This window comes from Stigmatopora argus, chromosome 2, assembly GCF_051989625.1.
Source record: "Stigmatopora argus isolate UIUO_Sarg chromosome 2, RoL_Sarg_1.0, whole genome shotgun sequence".
NCBI lineage: Eukaryota > Metazoa > Chordata > Actinopteri > Syngnathiformes > Syngnathidae > Stigmatopora > Stigmatopora argus.
The window spans coordinates 10742758-10759124 of record NC_135388.1 but is presented as its reverse complement, the minus strand read 5'-3'; the positions used below and the strand labels follow the sequence as shown (position 1 = coordinate 10759124).

General features: G+C 39.9%; 1 protein-coding gene and 1 long non-coding RNA gene across 5 annotated transcripts in view; one reads left to right on the top strand and one right to left on the bottom strand.

Annotated features, from left to right (window-relative positions):
• zfhx3b (zinc finger homeobox 3b) overlaps window positions 1–3992 on the bottom strand; it is a 313149-nt gene extending 309157 nt beyond the window's left edge. For all 4 annotated transcript variants that reach the window (XM_077619318.1, XM_077619339.1, XM_077619324.1 and 1 more), the window contains exon 1: window positions 3785–3992. The gene's annotated coding sequence lies outside the window, so the exon portion shown is untranslated. The remainder of the gene's footprint in view (window positions 1–3784) is intronic.
• Window positions 3993–10197: 6205 nt separating this feature from the next.
• LOC144066801 (uncharacterized) lies at window positions 10198–12207 on the top strand. The gene is made up of 2 exons (XR_013297727.1): window positions 10198–10402; window positions 10519–12207. It is a non-coding gene; the product is annotated as an uncharacterized LOC144066801 (long non-coding RNA).
• Window positions 12208–16367: the final 4160 nt, after the last annotated feature.

Sequence of the window (16367 nt, the reverse complement as noted above, 5' to 3'; positions counted from 1 at the left end):
AATGGCGGCAGGAGTAGGATGACAGCCATTTAACATAATTTTGAATGTGAACATTTCATTCTGATCACAGCAGCTTCTCAGTAATTACATTTTACAAGGTCATTGGTCACAATAGTGGAATAAGCTCAAAAGTCAGTCATCTCGGTTGCATACTATATACATCACTAAAATGTGGGATTTTTGTACATTGTAAATCATCGACATTTTTTTCTTTGGAGTTTTTGTATTGCGGAAATTTTAACTATCGAGTTTACTACCATCTGATCATATAAATTGTGTGTGTGGGGCGTGATGAGGTCAAAGGTCACGTAGTCCATATTTGAATTTTCAAACACGCGTGAAATTAACAAATGTTTGTATGCTATGTGACATTATTTCATACTTAAAGGGTGTGAGTGCCCACTCTACTAAAGACGCTCATGCTTTGAATTGGGCTGCTTAGGCAGAGTCCTGCTCTCTTCGAGTGCTTCTCTAATTTATTTTCCACTTGACGCTGAGAGCCTTCCAGACAGAATACAGGAGGCTAACTCCCAAACAATAAAAGATTGAAAAGATGTAAACAAAGACGCCGAAGCTAGGATATAATATTTGAAGCACAAGTAGTTATACAGAACTGATGGCCAAACTAATCATTATCATAGCTTTGCTATGAAAACCTTGAATAATCCTTGTTTTTCTTCCACTCTTCAGTCAATTCACAAGAATGCAATATAATCTGTCCTTGAATAACCACTCATTTAAAGGATGCATTTGACTGTTAATGAACCACTACACTGCACACTGCATAGTTTTGAATGGGAATACTTACTGCAATAGGAAATGAAGATAAAATATTTTCCATTTAAATAAAGAAAGGGGGAAAAAAGACATCTGCAAGGTTGAGTGGATCTTACCAAGTAATAAATGGTACTTCGAATTGTTAAATGATAAAATGAAGGGAAAATTTTATTAAATCTCAGCTAGGCATGCTTTCACTTTTAACTTTTCTTTAGACATTTTGATGATTTTAATTCATCTTCAAAGGTGGCGGATTAGTTTTTGATTGTGTTTCATTTTTGGGAATTTTTTTTCAGTTTGGATTTTTGTTTTAGCATTTTTTTTCAGGCAAACTGTGAATCCCAAATGACTTTCTGAAAAGCTTTCTTTAAAAAAATGTCCCATAGAAGAAAAAAAACAGTTTCATATTCTCAGTATAATAGATTCAGCTGAGATTCTATCTGAATAACTAATACGTATTTTACATTTTAAAAATACAAATCACCCTGCCACACTGTACCTCAACCTTCCCGACAAAAATATGGTCAAAAAAGTTCATCATTACCGGTAAATGTACCTTGTCAAAAGCAGTATGTTTTTTTAAATAAATAAATACGAATAAAAAAAGAATGTAAAGACTAAAACAGCATATTCTGGTGATGTTATCACATCTGCTGTTGCCATCAACTTTTGTGGGAGCACTATCATCCCTTAAATATAACTAATTTAAAGGTTAGGGGGAAAAGTGGCTTTAATTAAAAAGTCTCACAGAGGGACATGTCTTAGAAATCTTCAGATTGGTCTCCCTTTTGTTCATCCCACAACCATGGACACACTTCATAAGAAATAGCAAAATGTGAACAAGCCAAAAGGTCCAGTTCTGATTCAGAGAACGTATTGATGCAACTTCAAACCATTATTGATCCTGACAGACAGAATCTCAAAACGCTCTGATGATGCTGGCAGTCCGTTAACACAACAAGAAAAAAAGCACTTGAAACAGATGGATAGCATGTGAAGAGGGGCCCACAAAGAATTGCTATATTAATTCCGACAAGAAAAGCGGCCTAAAGGGCCCCGCACTTGATCCATTCCTGAACCTCTGTAAGCGGTAAACTGTTCAACCCAAGTCTCAGCTTACTTAATTGACACCACTTGAAGTAATTCCAAGTTCAAGATCAGGAGCACTCAAACTATATTATGAAAGGCTTTGATGCCTCAATTTTTTTAATATGCGCACAAGAATTCCACGAGTGCGACACTGGCTAAAAGACAAGTCAGAGAAGAATTGAAAAACATTTTAATTAGCCTCTTCGCAAGAAGTGAAGACCTGCATGAAGCCACTCCCACATGAACTGAAAGTCACGTAAAAAAAACGCTTCTTCACTGTACTACCAAACTCTTAGAAGTCACCTTCTGAAGAAGCCCCCGGTTACCTAGCAACATATCTCAGGACAACACCCCAGAGACTCACCGGCCAAGAAATAGAATTCACAACAAATTACAAATCTATCACTCGATGATCCATATTGTCAGACCGTCCTATACCGCAGTCCCAATTCCCCTTAAACCCATCTGTGACGTCACATCTTGCACACCAAGCTCAATGCCCCATCGCGTGTACTGTTTTTTTTGGGTTACTGATGAAGGGCGTCATCATTCCTGGCTGTCAAAGTAGCAAAAAGATTGATACGTCGAAGGAGTTGTTCTTGTCAGCCTTACTCATAGATTTCTCATCCGAATGAGATCTGTGCTCGTTAGGGTGTCCGTCTTCTTGTCCAAGACACTGAACGATCATACTGGCTCAGATATATCATAGGCACTGACTGTGGTGTCTCACCTCACAGCACATTCATTCGTAACTGTCCCTTTCCACAGAAGCTTTGGTCCACACGTGTAAAAATTTAGAGCACTAATCCCCGTGAATAGCAATTCTGACAAAATCTCATACAAATGTAGTCAACTCATTGGTTGACAGCGATAGACAACCAATGCAGTTGAACTAAAACTGGATAAACACTGTCGCCTAGGTCCAATGGATCAATTCACATTCACCATTTCAGGGTCAATACATTGCCATCACAACTACTATTAAAAAGTTATTATAAGCTGTGTGTAAAAAAGTAAAAGAGGCAAACTAACATTGAAAGCACCTATTGACAACAATAGACAGACATCCAATTCAGTTTACATTTTGCTGAAAGCAATCATTCATTCAGATTGGACGTCTGACTGCCATCAATGGTAGCCAAAGAGTTAAAATGTGGGAGTTTACGAGAGATTTTGGAAACAAAACATTTGAAAATAAACTTAAAAATGTCTCAAAACAATATATTATATTAAAAGTTTTTTTAAGTATTTGTTTTAATCAATTTTATTATTTATACATTCAACAAGCCTGCCCTGCATATTTTTGGAGTGTGGGAGGAATTTTCTTTTTAAATTTAGAATTATTTATATTTCTTACTGCGGTGTTTTGTTTACTTTTTATTCTTTTTTTGTATTTAGTACAATTAAAATGATTGATGTTATGCCAAAACAGATCCCTCATTTAATTCATTGAATTTAAAACCTTTTTATTGGTCATTGCAAAATACAAGCAAACAATACTAATGCTACAATTAGTTGCCAAATGGGAAACGCAAAATATTGTCCAGTGGGCCGCATTTGGCCCCCGGGGCGCATGTTTGAGACCACTCCATTACATGAATATGGAAAAAAATCCCTGAAGAAATCAAACATAATTCATGCATGAACGGATCTTGACTGACACTGATGCAATTAAACTGTCCAAAATTTCGTACATTTCAAAGATTTCTAAAGACTGCCATTGACTGCAGATCTGTTTCGATCTGAACTAAAACATAAGTAACTTGCTGTGTTTTTGTGCGATTCTTTTTTATAATGATCCAGATATTTGCTGGACGTCCTAGCAGGCTTATGTGGCCGTTGGAACATAATACAGATATACATGATAAGAAATACATAATACATATTACACAGAGAAATGTGGACTGGTTTTACTCACGTGAATTTCTTTCGAGGAAGGAAAGTTCATCGTGCTGAGCTTCAAAAGCATCGGCGTGACTTCCCAAAAAATCGTCACGATTTCGTCCACTTGTTTTCATTTTTACGGTCAAAATCTTCCAACTTATATTGAGGACACATGCAAAAAAGCAGTTAATCTTACAAAAAAGAAGTGAGGCGATTTTCAAGACGCCCAGGACAGTTATCGCACAGACGGAATTGATGTCACTGATTGCCATGCGGTCATGTTTACACATTTTACTGTTAAAAATAATTATAATAATGATCATTTGGAAAGTGTAGCAAGAAGGCATAATATTCATAATATTAATATATATATAAGTATTTTGAATAATGTTTAAAAACTTTTTTTCAGGAATCAAGGAGACATTTTAAACTCATTGACTGCCATTGATGGCAATAGACGTCCAATTCATTCAAACTGGGAGGAATGGCTGCGAACGATCAGGTTTGTGGGCCAATGACGGCAGTAACTGTCCAATCCATTTTGACTGGGAGGACTGGCAGCGATCGTTCTCCATCACTCTGCAGCCAATGAGTTTAAATCTACCCATTCATCTCGTTTATTCTGTTTATCAAAATGGGATAAACCGACATTAAAATTTCCAAATCAAAACACACAAGAAGCACACAAATCATTTTGTGGGAAATATTATTGATTCAGTTCATATAAAGTTGTGCAAGCGTGCATAACAAAGTGTCCTGGGAGTATAAAAATGGCCTTCTCACATGAATGACGGTAGAACAGGGGGTGGAAGTAGTTCATTTTACCCAAGAGAAAGCAGCTTTTGTTGTCATTTTAGTCTTTACAAGTGAATACATTGGCCTGCCAAAATGTCTGATTGTGAAATGTGCCGGGGGCCAAAGTTCACAGTATTGCATGTTCCGCGCCTTTCTGTCCTTCTCATCTGCTTGTGTCGCTGTAAGCCCGGCTAAATCTGCGTCTGTGCCTTGCCTCCAACATAATCCATCCCTCGGCGCCGCTCTAAAGATTGAGTTTGGGAGCGTCCAAGACAAAGCGCTTGTCACCCATTGACGCCTCAAATGTATCCATCTGGAAAAGACATCGGAACAAAAGAGGCTTCAGGGGCAACTCCAGGTTTTCTACCTCCGAATGCCTCCCATGCTTGCAGGTGATCGTGACAGGGCCTCTCCTGGTGAACTAGCCTCCATGATGAATGACCACCTCTCCGCTCTTTATCGCCACACTAAATCAAGCGCTTACCCGGCTTTTATGACCAATTTTTGCTGCTTTGTTTGACTTTCCCCCTCATTTTTTGAATGCAACTTTAAAGGCAGCGGATCGAATCTTGATGTGTGTGTAACGTCCGAGTGGAGATTTGCCATCTGCATTGATCCAATCCATGGAGACAAAATGTATCAGAGCTTGTTTGAAGAGAGGAAATGCCCTTATCGGCAAAAAAAGAGAATGTTTCATTGAGTTGATTGTATTGCAGTTTGTTACCCTACGAGGAGACTTTGCAGGGTCGACGGTGACATGGCGAATGTAATTCCGGATGAGTATAAATTATTTATGGGAGTGAGGGTCACACTTGGACTTGGTTGGAGTCCGGCCGAGGAGATTGACAGGCAGGCTAAGGAAGAAGGCCTATGAAAAGACAGCTCTTTCTCCGCAAAGACATAATCTCATTACGAGCACACAATGGAGCTCATCTTCGTGATGTGCACCAGCTTTTCGCTTTGAGCTCTTTGGGAACGTTAAAGCACTGTATTACCATTTGACAGTTTTAACCACAAGGCATGTAATGTAGTGTGCATGGATGAATAGGAGAAAAGACAGCCAATAGTTATTAGTTAAGGGTTTTTTAGGTAAAACAAAGACATTGGTTCTTCAGATCAAATAAATAAAGGTATCACATTAAGATCATTAGATTTTTTGGGGGTCAAAAGAACTATGACTTGTAGATGATCAATGTGCAGAAGCAATGTTCATGAGGGCAGGATACATTTCAATGCCTCGCTGTGATCTTGTGTTAAAAGAGAATGTTGAAATGTTAACAAACAACAACGGTTTTACATTCACCGGAAACCACAGACATGTCCAAAATGAAATGATCCAGCGTAAAATACATCCATATATATATATATATATATATATATATATATATATATATATATATATATATATATATATATATATATATATATATATATATATATATATATATATATATATATATATATATATATATATATATATATATATATACACATACTATATTTATAGGTAGATTCCTCAACGTCGCTATGTTGTGTGTTTGTAGAACTGAACATCTGGTCTTTCAAATATGACTATGGTCCAAAATCTAATGTCCACGTATGTGGATACCAGGTCTGAGTTATTTTTCTATTATGTATTTTTTGCTGTTATAAATTTATTTTTTAAAAAAGTGAATAAAATAAAATGAATAAAATTAAAAACATTTAAAACAGATATACACTATTTTTCTTTTTCTTTTAAAATTGCATAATATTTAACTCCCTGCCTGCCATTGACAACAACAGATGTCCAACTTATTTAAATTGGAAGTGCCCTTTAAATGGATATTACACTTTGTAATCATGATTGTCTCAAGATTAATCTCAAAGTGGTTGGTGCAAGGCTGAATTTAGTGTACTATGTCTCCCCCTAACGGCCATACATCTCTAGTCTAAATGATGCTTATCAAATGTCTGCTACATAAATATGAGCTGCGACAGCAGCCAGACATGATTAAATAAATATTTTAGGGCAGATTGGAATTAAAAAGTATAGTACACATTTGCCTATTTTGTTTAAAAAAAACAACTTCAAATGTATTATTAGCAGGACAATCAGTATTCAAGGAGGATTTTTCTTCCCTTTATTTGATAGAATTAAACAGCCAGTATAGAGGAAGAAGCTATCTGGCAGTCATATTGGCACTTGGAGTATTTTTATGACCTATCAATCACCCAAACAAAGCTGACGTGTGCGAGGCAACGCCCGGGGGTTGGGGTTGGGGCGGGGGCGGCGGGGTTTCTGACCTGCGGACCGGCGTGCCATTTAAGGAAGGAGTGCTGCTCACCCAGGAAATCCCATTACATCAAAGTATGATGGATATCAGGGCCCATGCGGCTCATATGCGGGCTGACACATAATTTGTTTTAAATTTGTAAAAAATGGTGTGTCCACATTCACCTTTATGCCTGTCTTTCATTTTTTCAAATTTCTGTCCTAATCCAGACTTAATCAGAGGTGACAGCAAGGGCTCCCATCTGTCTTTGAATGCGGTGTCGTCTTCACCAAAGAGATGCTGAGTTGAGTTTTTTAATGGAAGACCTGCTTCATTTTCTAATGCTTTATTTAGCTTTTCCATATTGCTTTTGACTCTCATTCCTATATGGAATAATCTCTCAGGTCTCCTCCCAGCCTGGTTGGAATTTTACTAGGATTATGATGGATGGATAATGTTTTTGAACACATTTGTTTCGCATGAAGTCAATGATTCGTTGCACACTTCCATTTAGGAACGAACATGCAGTTGTACCTTGAGTACTAGTTTTTCACCCCACAGTACACTGCAATGATTCTTCTCTTTCTGTAAAACATTAGAAAATAGAATTGCACACTATATGTGACACCATGTTTCCTGCTATATTATTGTATATTCATTCATTCTGCTAGAAACACATGCAAACTCCACACAGTGAAGACCAACTGAGGATCGACCCCAGAACTGTGAGGTCATATATTCTTTATCTTCTGCAAAGAGCAACAAACACTAAACTTTGCGGAGTATTTGGTGGTCAAAGTGCATACACCAGAAAATGGATGAATATTGTGTTAGGATGAGCTGTCAATTGAATAGAGTTGAACGCCACTGAGAACTAAATTTGGTTGGCTGGTACACCTTAATGCTGAATACTACTCTCTTAAAATCAGGTTCAGAAAATTCAGGAGGGTTTGATAAAACATAAGGAGCGCAATATCTTTGTAAAAGAAGATGCGATGAGATCAAATGTCACTGCAGCCTTTTAAGGTGAGGCATTGCTGAATACCTTTTCCCCAAACAAAGCAAAGGTTAATAAGCCACTGGCTGTACCGTTTTTAAAAGGTCCCCTTCCCGGAGCACTTTATCACTATTGTGTCTTCAATCGATTGTACAGGAAAGAATAACACCATAAACGCTTTTCACTCAAATTGGATAAAGAGACATCCAAGCATGCAATTGTTATTCTTGTCCAATTGGAGACCTTTAGTTCCCTTAGTGATAGTATTTTGTCCAAACATTTATCAGTATGACATGCTACCATGATTTAGCTCACTGGAGATTTTTAGGATATTTCAATATCCTAATACATACTACAATCCTTTCAGATTTCATTGTTTTTCACACTACCACACAACTACAATGTCGTTGCACGGCCTAGTGGGGAAGTTTCTCAATTACACATTAAGCAGTCTTCCCTTATAAAAGAAAAAATGTTAGAATGGATGATTCTGGCTCTCGTTTACAGCAGTAGATGTCCAATCATTTTTGACTAGGAGGGTCAGCATTGAGCGTGATTTCATCTACACATGAATGCCATCTGTGTGTGTCATCAATTTAAAAAAAACTGCAATTATCAATGATGAACAAGAATTGTTTGCAGAAAATGACAATTTTATCTACCGATTGCCAGTACAATGGGCCAAATTCCAAGTCAATTTCCGAAACGTTAATTGGTTGGCGGTTTTTCCGATCGATAGCGCCACTAATCTTTTGAGCTCTGTGTACACATTCTGATTGAATTTCCCTTGTAATCTTATTCTCTGCTTGTAATTAGTGCTGGAGTTGAATTAGACCATTGAGTTGCCACTTCACTGCTAAATGAAGCAGCTTTACCCAGACCTCTCCTCAAATCCAGATCACTGCGAGGCAAATGGATTCTAATCTCTTTTAATTCAATCGAACTGATCTTTGACCACAGAAAACATTTCCTAGTTAAATTGTAATCCCCAGCTTCTTCATTTTCCCATACTAAGCATTCAATTTACATACGTTTTAGCCCGAGGTATCAACAGCTGCAGCAGCATCAATGCAGGAAGATTGCTCCCTCGGTGTGCTTTTAAGGAGACAGAATATGGCAGCAATCAAGCATTTGCTGGGATGCAATTTGGCGCAACGTAGAAGGAGGCCTGATTTCAAACTGTAAAGAGACTTGTGGATTTTGGATTGCCCCGTGACATCCAAGTGCTTCCATTTATAAATGGGCTCATGTAATAACTAGCTGTGTTTCTTGACGACATGCACATTTTTACCTTCTTTTATCTTCACCATTGCCCCCTGTCCTCTGAATTTAACCTACAAAACAATGTATCCTGAAGCCGTGCGCCCAAAAGTCAGCTGGGATAGGCTCCAGCACCCCCCACAACCCTTGTGAGGATAAAGCGGTTAAGAAAATGAATGAATTAACTTTGGCAAAAATAATTTAATTCTAGCTATGAAGAGAAAATGTATTTGAATGAGTAAGAGAAAAGTACACAAAGCAGGACGCTCAGAGTCAGACAGGGTAAGTCCCGGGTTGGCTGCTTGGCAATGGTGAGGGACAAAGAATTGTTGTCGTGATTCAGTGGTCAGAAGAAACTCAACTCATAAACTGTCATAACTGTAATGAACAAACCAGAGGTTTTGTGTTGACTACACAGTAATTTGGCAAATTAATTTATACAAAGTGCAATCTAAGGAAACACAAATTGGAAAACACTAAGAGCATACTAGACTGCTAAACTGTAAAAAAAAAAAAAAAATGAACACCATATTTGTGAGTACACTGATATTTATAGAGTGCCAAGGTAGAAAAAAATGTTTTTCATAGGTAATCTGTACCCACAGTTAGGTCATTTGTGGGTACAGATTATAATATGATTTTCTTTTGCAAGTTAACCAATTTCATCCTGTTCCCAATATTGATTCAATAAAAGAAATTATACTACTTGAAATAACAAATTCAGACAAATTTTCATTATGATCAATTAAAAACCTTAAATTAGCGTTTTGACAGTTGGCATTTCTGACTTTTTAGGCTCATTTAAAATAATAAATAAACTACGTGTTGTCTTGTTTATTTTTGTTGTTGTTGTTTTTTGTTTGTTTGTTTTGGGGTACTGCTGAGCCTTCAGAGTATAGCTAGACTGTCAGGCCCCAGACGAGATTGGTGGCTGGTTGCGCCCGCCACCCAACCACAGGCCCTGCCTCTAATGACTCGAGGGCTGCCAGGTGTGAGTCATTAGCCAGTGAGGAGTATTTAAGGCCACCTTGAACAGGACCACGCTGTGGGATCGTCTGATCTGCTCACAGTGAGGTACCCGCTTGTATTTTCTCGCCTTCCTTCATTGATATACGACCTCTTGTTTTGCTCCCAGGATTCCGACTACGCTCGGCCTCCACGACCACGGATACGACTAACGACACGCCGACGCCATCCCCTCTGGTGCCTGGCCTTTCACTTGGATCATTCTAATAAAGATTCGGGAACCAGACTCGCAGCCCTCGCCTGCTTTGGGGTCTTCACCCCCCGATCATAACATAGACACGTGTTGGCCAAGGTGGATATAAATCACAGGAAGCCAAAGGTGAAATGGAACATTGTGTCAGAGACCTGAGCCATTCAATTATTGTTGTTGTTGCACCTGATTTTGTCTTGGAGTGGCGTGCTAAATTCCTTTCCTCATATCTTTCTGTCTGCCAGGCTGACCCAGTGCTTCTGAGTGGTTTACCCACTCAGACTGGCACTAAGGTGTACAAAGTTGGAAATATTGCCAAGGTGACCGACCGTTAGTCATCCAGCAAAACAAGTGGCAAATCAATTTTGAAGTGGACATGAGTCCAGAAGAAACAAAAAACACAGCCAAATGCACATTGATTTTGGCCTATTAACAGAACAAATAGTTCAGCAATGTGCTCTTTCTCTCGATTTGCTCTGAGATATGAAGTGCAACACACACTTTTAACATCAGAGGGTGCACAGAGACCGTAGGAACAAAAGAAAAGGGCCTTTCATGGGTTTTAACTAGAGAGCTGAAGTAGGGGACTGTGTTTGCAATGTCAAAATTGAAGGCTGGGGCCTTGTAGTTCTGTCATTATAGTTCACAGTTGGGTGAGGGATAGAGAGCAGATCAGCGTGAAATGACAGAATCTTCCGGGAAGAGGAGCAGGTCAGTGAAAGATAGCAAGGCCAAGAAATGGTTGGATTGCAAGTAAATATGATTTTTAAAATACTAGTGTCCTATGGGGGAGAATATAACACAGTATGCACAAAACATTATTTTTCAAATTTCACAAAACCTGAACTTCATTTGACTGCCACATTGACCAAAGTCCACTTTCTGTGCTTTTTGCTGATTGTGCTGTTCTCTAACAAGGAAGTGAATGGTGAAATTCAGAACAGGTGTTGGACCCATGAATGGAGCAAAACATTTCCTTGTTCAATTAGAGTTGGAATTCAAATAATTCCTCTGCTGTATGCTATTCACATTTTGGCATCAGACTAAGACGACCAGTTGATCAACAGTATTTTGCCTTCAAACTGGGAGTTATCAGAGGGAAGTCGCCATTGAGCACTGAAATATTAGAAGACTCACAACAAGCTGGGAGAAACAAAAATAAACTTTGAAGATTAAATTAGTTAAATGGTTATCCAGTAAGGGTTTGAAAAAAAAATCATAGTTCAGGCATTAAAGGAGAAACCCAGAAGAACATCAAGTGAAGAGTGTTGATGAGTCAAAAGGGGGCTCGATGGGCCTCTACATCGAAGAAAGCCTGCGTGCACTTATTGCATTAACTTACTGGCAAATGCTTCTCCCTATTACGAAAGCATTTCTCCTTCGTTTGCGTTCCCACGTTAATCACAGATATCTTACGAAAACAGAGTCACAAATCAAACTTCTATTTACCCCTCAAGGCGATGGCAACTAAATCCACAGCAGTGGTTATAATCTCAACACTGTGTTACGTTGGCAAGATTGGTACAACGGCGCGAAGTGAAAAATGCAAATCGGCAATCATCTTAGCAAAACAGTGACGCGTTCCATTGGAGTCGCCAGTATCGGAGCCCGTGACATCTGCTGCACCCAATTAGTGGAATAACATTTCGATGGGTTATATAACATTATATAATCCCGTGAAGCTAAGAGGTTCAGTATCGGGAGTGGAGGGTCTCCTCACCGCAGATGGTGTAGGTCTTCCCAAGTTTACATTTCACTGACAGCACACGGAACATAACACGGGCTGAGCCCCAATCAGATGAACATCACGTGTTTCATCCTATAGAATGGTGGTCTTATCTGTGGATAGGCCGTTTTATGGATGGGCAGCAGATGCACTTTTTGGAAGAACACTTTAGTTTACAACGTATGTGGCTCAAGCAGAGCCTTCTAGAGATTAACCTGGAATTGAGTAGAGAAGGATACAAATGATGTGTGAAAGCGAGCCTTTTAAACTGTCACTTCCAGACAGAAGTGGGGTTAGGGCTTGCAGTCATCTTGTGTTATTCAATTATAACTATTTCCAGATTTTCCTCTGGATCAGGACATTTTATAGGGAACTCAGTGCTCTGCATAACAGTAAGAACAAATGGTCATAGTCAAAACAAAAGCACGGGCGCCTGAAAAAAAATAGGTGGTTGTTGATGTAATGGATATTACCTACAGTAGAGGCAGCCCAGAGTAAGGCTGGTTAGCACTGCTGACCATAGTTGGCTAGTATATGCTAATAAATAAATTATTTATTAGCATATACTAGCCAATTTATTCAAAATAATATATACTATACACAACTGTCTGTCAATCGGGAGCCTTGAATTGTACTTTCTGGATTCACTATTAACCAAGTATAGGTTAATCGGCATCTCTACTCCAATTGTTGTTATGCCTTGGTTTTATTGTTGTGATGTGGGTTCTTTCCCAGGGGTCTGCCGAGTCGGCGTTCTTTTGATCCCGGGGAGCTCAAAGAGAGCACAGTGGTCGACAAAGCTCAACATTTGCTCTCGGTTAACATTGTTTCATATAAATTTATGCAAAGTCCTCACATTAGTTCCATTTTCTGCATCAGTGAGAGAGTTTCAACACGGAGAGAGCCAAACATTGTGCAGTCCCTTAGATGTCTGGCCATGGATAAATATTGTGTAATCTTCAAAAGTTGCCATCTACGCACAAGCCATGCTGATTAGGTTGGTGTGGAAAGGTTTTGCCGGGAAATAGTTTGGACACAGTCAGGACAGTTGGGAAACGTTGACCTCATTAAATCCAAGATAACTAAAGCCTAATTTGTATATGTCATCATGTTGCACTTGCGAACCTTCTTTACTGGGTTGCCTAAAGACACACGTGAAATTAAAAGCAGGGAAATGCTTGGAAAACTACCACCAAGTAGCTTAGCATTATTCATGCGTCACTATTCAGGATTTTTTAGGGATGTCAATGGCAACCAGAGAGTTAATAGTCAGGAGTGCATCCCTCAAGAAATAAATCGAGTTAATATCTAACTATATAATATAACCAGTGAAATTCAGGACAGATGCATTTATGGCTTTCCTTTACCCTAAAGCAGGGGTGTCAAACTCATTTGGGATCGTGGGCCACATACGGCCTAGGGCAGGGGTCTCAAACATGCGGCCCGCGGGCCAACTGCGGCCCGCGGGACGATAATTTGCGGCCCCCGTCTTAATATGAAAGATCAATTTTATTTTATTTTTAATTTTTTTTTTTTTTTTTTTTTTTTTTTTTTTTTTTTTTTTTTTTTTTTTTTACCCCTTTCCTCATGATGGCGCCGTTTAAGTGGCAGCCAGTGGCAGTAGCTCTGTCCACTCATGTTTTTCTTGTTTTACAGCATGTTTTACATGAAAAATTAGAGGGAACATTGACATGCACCTGCTTGTGGCAGGTGTGATACTGGTGTGCCGATAGCGAGCAATGATGATGTTGTGACCGGATGATTCGCCTAAAGACGTTTCGCCGACGGACGTTTGACAGACGGACAGGTCGTACTAGTATTTGTTAGTTTAATGATTAAATACAAATACTAGTATTTGTATTTAATCATTAAACGCTGTTTTCAGCTGGATTTGACCGAATTTGAGAGCATTTTGAGCCGTTTGGCGAATGGACGTCTATAGACGTTTTTTTGCCTCCATCGCGATATCATCCAGTATTTGTATTTAATCATTAAATGCTGTTTTAGGATGGATTTGACCCGATTGCTGTCATTTTATGGCTCGGTTCTGCTACATCTGCCTGCCCAAGAGTGCTTATTCCCGGACTGCCATTGATGGTAGACGAACATTGATTTTTACTATAATTTGGACAACACCGGCGGCGGGCCGGATTAAAAATCCTAACGGGCCGTATATGGCCCGCGGGCCGAGGTTGAAAAACTTGTACACACACGATCCGGCGGGGCGAGCGTTCGAATCCCGTTTCGGCGGAACCTCCGTTCGGCCGAATGAACGTTCGGTGGAACGTCCATTCGGCGACCTGCCCGTCTGTCAAACGTCCGTCGGCGAAACGTCTTTAGGCGAATCATCCGAGTACCGATGATGTCGCTCACACTGGTACTCAGTGCGCTCGGGGAGGTTGTCTTTCTGCTCAGACCAACAAAAAATTAGAGGGAACTTTGGTTCGGAGCTGAATGAACCAATCACGGTGAGGTATACGGCTCTGGAGGGCGGGACATCGGCCGGGCTGTCCAGTGCCTCGCTCACTCACTCATTCATTCCTCCAATCAGCTGGGCGGAGGAGAAGCCGTGAGGCCGATCACTCCGCTCGGCGCGCACACTCCTCCGCTGCTCTCACCATAGAACTGAATGAGGCGCTATGATCCGTGATCCAGCCTGTGTCAGTGTCTGTAGCCATCTCCGCGATTGAAACGGAGAGCGAAAGTGCACATGCGCCACAAACCCGCGCGACTGAATGTGAAAGATCAACCCGAGACTCATTCCAAGTGGAAAAACATATTACAGAGCCCCAGAGATGTCTCTTTCAAAGCCTGCCATGAAGAGAAAGGTCGGTGATGAGCACAGACAGTTTCAAGAAAAGTGGGGAGTGCAATATTTCTTTGTTGAACACAGGGGCACACCGACGTGTCTCATTTACACTGAAAAAGTTGCGGTGCACAAGGAATACAATTTGAAACGTAATTGTACTACGAGACATGCTGTGGAGTACGAAAAATACCAGGGAGATGAGAGAGCCAACCAGGTTGCCAGTCTTAAAACACGTCTTCTGAGGCAACAGGATCTCTTCAAGAAGGCTACCAAAGACAGTAATGCAGCAGTCAAAGCTAGCTACGCCGTTTGTGAGTTGATTGATCCTGTGCTAAGTGATCCCAAATGGCTCATGGACTTGGCTTTTCTTGTTGATATCACACATGAGCTTAATGTACTGAACAAGAAGCTACAAGGCCAGGGGCAACTTGTCAGTGCTGCCTATGACAACGTGAGAGCATTCTGCACTAAACTTGTGTTATGGAAAGCCCAGCTCTCTCAGACAAACCTTTGCCATTTCCCAGCATGCAAGGCTCTCGTGGATGCAGGCACACCATTCAGTGGTGAGAAGTATGTTGAGGCCATTTCGAAGCTACAGGAGGAATTTGATCACAGATTTGCAGACTTCAAGACACACAAAGCCACATTTCAAATTTTTGCGGACCCCTTCTCCTTTGATGTGCAAGATGCCCCTCCTGAGCTTCAAATGGAGCTCATTGACCTGCAGTGCAACTCTGCACTCAAAGCCAAGTTCAGGGAGGTGAGTGGAGATGCAGACAAGCTTGGGCAATTTTTGAGAGAGTTGACCCCCAGCTTCCCTGAACTTTCCCGAAGGTTCAAGCGGACCATGTGCCTTTTTGGGAGCACATACTTGTGTGAGAAGCTCTTCTCCACCTTGAACTTCAATAAGTCCAAGTACAGGTCCAGACTTACTGATGAGCATATTCAAGCTCTACTGAGGGTCTCCACTGCTTCCTCCCTCAAGCCAAATGTGACTATGTGAGAAGAAGCGCTGCCAGGTCTCTAGCAGCAAGGAGTAGGCAAAAGAAGCCGTGTTCAGAATATTTCATGTTCAATGTTCCATTCAAGTTCAGAAAGTTAAAGGTTAAAGAGCTGTTAATACAGACATTTGAAACGGAATAAAAATAATTCATTTTCTCTACTTAGCCAGCCAGTGTATATCTACTGTATGCTCATTAGTATTATTTGGTTTTATATTACTGATTGATTGATTTTTTATTCATCTTTAAGTTAATTTATTTAATTCATTATTTTTTGTTAAAAAATAAAGGTATTTGATAACGTTGGAATGTTTTATCAGTGCTTTTCTTGTGGAAATCCTGATGCGGCCCAGTCTCACCCAGACTCGGCCTCTAGCGGCCCCCAGGTAAATTGAGTTCGAGACCCCTGGCCTAGGGAGATGTCAAGTGGGCCGGACCATTAAAATTATACCATGCTCTGCTATAAATAACCCAAATATCATGTCTTTCCTTTGTTTTGGTGTAAAGAAGCACAAGAACATTAGGAAAATATTGAAATTTAATGAACTATCCTTTTTC